The sequence below is a fragment of the Cupressus sempervirens genome, unplaced genomic scaffold (assembly GCF_028749045.1).
Source record: "Cupressus sempervirens isolate cs-2001-9-10 unplaced genomic scaffold, ASM2874904v1 CseChr00s100001_01, whole genome shotgun sequence".
NCBI lineage: Eukaryota > Viridiplantae > Streptophyta > Pinopsida > Cupressales > Cupressaceae > Cupressus > Cupressus sempervirens.
In genome coordinates, this window is record NW_028322205.1 from 6,856,332 (window position 1) to 6,861,262 (window position 4,931).

A 4,931-nucleotide genomic window follows, 5' to 3' on the forward strand; every position below is an offset into this window, starting at 1 on the left:
CATCTATATATATACATATACACACAAATATATATACATATGTATATATATATGTATATATATGTACATGTGTATTATACATGTACACATACACATACAAATATTACTTGAAAAAAAATGATATGGCAAAAATGACATGTTCAACATATTTGAACTTGTTACTTATAATTTAGCATCTTTAATTATCATTTAGCATCCTATGTTTTGAAGTTTTTCTTATCAATATTAGAATTAGTTATTATAAACAAAGTTTCATAATTATTATATAAATAAAAAACATTCTATAGTCCTAGATAACAAAAAATATATATCATTACTCAAACTAATAGTGCTCTCTTTTACCTTTCATTATATAATATTTTACAAAATTGAAATTAACTTTTTTTAGTAGGTAAGAGTATCTTGAAAACATTAGTCCCCATCATTAAGAAGGAGTGACTAATAATAAAAATAAAAATAAATAATTTATTATTTGTATTGAAAATTAATACATTTATTTATTTCTTCTAGTTTTTTATTTACGTTTATATAGTAGATGAGGACAAATGGTAGGTCATGCAAAAAACCAAGGCTTCCTTTTTATTTTATTTTGTACAAGAAATATCTTATTAAAGATATAATAGTTTCAAATCAATTATGCATCCACTTAATATACATAAGAAAAACTTCAAAATATATGATGCTAAATGATAATAAAAGATGCTATTATATTTACCAAGTTTAAATGAATTGAACATGTCATTTTCATCGTGTACTATTTTCTTTTAAATAATATTTGTATTATTACACATAGATATGTATGCGTGTCTATATATGTGATAATAAAAGATGCTATTATATTTACCACATTTAAATGAATTGAACATGTCATTTTTGTCATGTACCATTTAAAAAAAAATAATATTTGTATTATTATGCACACACACACATGTGTGTGTGTGTGTGTGTGTGTGTGTGTGTGTGTGTGTGTGTTTATATATATAATATGTATGTATTTATATGTATATGTAGATAAATATATTCATATGTATATATATAGATGTGTATATACATATATATACACATATATATGTATATATATAGATGTGTAGATACATATATATACACATATATATATGTATATATACATATATACATACATGTATACATATATGTATATACATATAGATATATATATGTGTGTGTGTATTCACATCTATATATATACATATATGTGTATACACACACACACACACACACACACACACACACACACACATATACATATATACATAGGGTATGTGAAGGATCATGGTGTACCAAACTATGGCCTTAAGTGGCAGTGAAAAATTAGCAAACCAGGGCTATGTTAACTTGACACATAATTTTAAAGTGGTTATGGATTTTATATCAAAAAGTTGTAAGAGAATAATCTATAGAAAATTGAATGTTGTTTATAAACTACTAGGCCTTATCTAGAAAAAACAATAATTGATTGGTTAAAAGTTTGGAATTTAATGCAATACTATGAAAATTTCAGGGTGAAAAAAAAAGGTAGGTGTATATCTGACCACCTTAGTCAAAATAAAATGATAATATTTTTTTTAATATAATTATAGATATAAAAATTAGACTCATTCTCAGATGTGATGCATATTTTTGGGTATTTTAATTCCAAATAAATAATTAAATATGAATTTTCTACTAAAACTTTTTCAAAAATAAACTCTCGTGTTTGACCACCTTAACTAATAGAAAATTTTACCAAATTTTATTTTTATTTTATTTTTCTTATACGAGGTGAAGCATAGAATGTGAAACAACTTTTGGATTTAAAAAATGTTATACTGTTTGAAAGTTATAGTTAGTTTTCAATCAGTATGTCAATCAACACTTTACAATAATCTTCATTGAGAATTAACTAATAAATACTTATCGAACTCAGAATTTGATAGCAATTATATCGATGGAATTTCAAGAGTGATATAAAAAAACCCTTTTTGTTTCATTCAATTTCGATCAAAAAAACATTGTCAGATGACCGAATAGGCTTGGTAAATACCAAGCCTAATCGGATGACCGATTTGAAATTAGATATCCGATCAGGGCCAACAATTTTCCACACCAATTTGGAGAGAAATTTGAGAAGGGGGGTTTTTTTCAATTTTAAATTTGGAGGGAGAGAAATTTAAGAGAAAATAAATTTAAGAGGGAAATTTTAGATAGTTTTAGAGGGAGATTTATTTCAGAAAAGTGTGGACATTAATATTATTATTATATATTATTATAATAATTATTATATTATAGTAATATGTATGATGATTATTATTAAATATAATATAGTTATAAATATAATAACAATTATTATAACTAAATACAATATATATGATATATATTATTATTATTAAATAAACATAGTAGTATTATATGACTAAATTATTATATATAATAATATATATGGTTCTTATTATTAAATCTATAATCTAGTAACATATATGATTATTATTGTTATATAATCTAATAATATATTATTATTATATTAAAATATGAAATATTATATAATTATTAAATATAATATTGTCATAAAATGCATCATTTCAACACATTTCATGACAACATATGTCTCTAGGGCCCCTAGTGAGCCTTAGTGACGCATTCCCAATGGGTCCTAGGGATATACATTGTCATGAAATATGTCAAAAGGGGTCATAAGTCACCCTATGACCCCCTTCAACCCATATGAATGATTCTAATATGTCACTAGGGGTCCTAAGACCCCTAGGGGCATATGTCATCATGTAATGGGTCAAAAGGGGTCATAGGTCACCCTATGACCCCCATTGACCCATATGAACGATTCTAATATGTCCATAGGGGTCCTAGGACCACTAGGGAAATATATCATCATGTAATGGGTGGAAGGGGGCCATAGCTCACCCTATGACCCTCTTCAACCCATATGGACGATTCTAATATGTCCCTAGGGGTCCTAGGACCCCTAGGATCATAGGTCATCATGGAATGGGTTGTCCTAGGACCTTTAGGTACATATGTCTTTATGGAATGGGTTAAAGGTGGTCATAGGGTCATATGAACGATTCTAATATGTCCCTAGGGGTCTTAGGACCCCTAGGGACATATGTCATCATGTAATGGGTTCAAGGGCATCATAGAGCACCCTATGACCCCCTTTCACTTATATGAAGGATTCTAATATGTCTCTAGGGGTCTTAGGACTCATACGAATATATGTAATCATATAATGGGTTGAAGGGCATCATAGGTCATCCTATGAACCCCTTCGACCTATATGAATGATTCTAATATGTCTCTCGGGGTCCTACAACACCTAGGGAGATATGACATCATGGAATGGGTCAAAAGTGGTCATAGGTCATCTTATGACCACCTTCAACCCATATGAATGATTCTAATATGTCCCTAGGGGTCTTAGGACCCCTCGGGACATCTATCATCATGAAATTCTTCAAAGGGGGTCATATGTCACCCTTTGACCCCATTCGACCCATATGAATGATTCTAATATGTCCCTAGGGGTCCTAGGACCCCTAGGGACATATTTCATCATGTAATGGCTCGAAGGGGGCCATAGGTCATCGTATGACCCCATTCAACATATATGAATAATTTTAATATGTCCTTACGGGTCGTAGGACCCTTAGGGCCATATGTCATCATGAAATGTGTACAATGGGGTCATAGATCACCCTATGAATCCCTTCGACCCATATGACTGATTCTAATATGTTCGAGCCCTTAGGGACATATGTCATCATCTAACAGGTCAAAAAGGGTCATAGGTCACCCTAGGATCCCTTTCGACCCATATGAATGATTCTAATATGTCCTTAGGGGTCGTAGGACCCCTAGAGACATATGCCATCATGGAATATGTCGAAGGAGGCAATAGGTCACCCTATGACCCCCTTCGACCCATATGAATGATTATAATATGTCCCTAGAGGTCCTAGGACCCCTTGGGACATATGTCATCATGTAACGTGACCTATGACCTCCTTCGACCCATATGAACAATTCTGATATGTCCCTAGGGGTCCTAGGACACCTAGGGACATATGTCATCATCGAATGGGTTGCATGGGTTCATAGGTCACCCTATGACCCCTTTCAACTCATATGAACAATTCTAATATGTCCTTAGGGCTAGGACCTCTAGGGGCATATGTAGTCATGGAATGTGTCAAAGAGGATCATAGGTCACCCTATGACCCTCTTAAACCCATATGAACAATTCTAATATGTCCATAGGGGTCTTAGGACCCATAGGGACATCTGTCATAATTTAATGGGTCGATAGGTGACTTATGAACCCCTTCAACCAATATGAATGATTCTAATGTATGTAGTCATGGAATGTGTCGAAGGGGGTCACAGGTCACCCTATGAACCCCTTCGACCCATATGAAAAATTATAATATGTCCCTAGGGGTCTTAGGACCCCTAGGGGCATATATCATTATGTAATGGTGGAACAAGGTCATAGGTCACAGTATGACCCCCTTCGACCCATATGAATAATTCTAATATGTCCTTAGGGGTCCTAGGACCCTTAGGGACATATGTCATTGTGAAATGTGTCGAAGGGAAACATGTGACACCCTATGAACCCCTTCCACCCATATGAACTATTCTAATATGTCCCTAAGGGTTCTAAGACCCCTAGGCACATATGTCATCATATAATGGTTCGAAAGGGGTCATAGGTCACCCTATGACACTCTTCAACTCGTATGAACTATTCTAATATGTCCCTAGGGGTCCCAGGACCCTTAGGGACATATGTCATCATGTAATGGGTGGAAAGTAGTCATAGGGTGACCTATGAACCCCTTCGACTCATATGAATGATTCTAATATGTCTCTAGATGTCTTAGGACCCTTAGGGACATATGTGGTCAAGAAATGTGTTG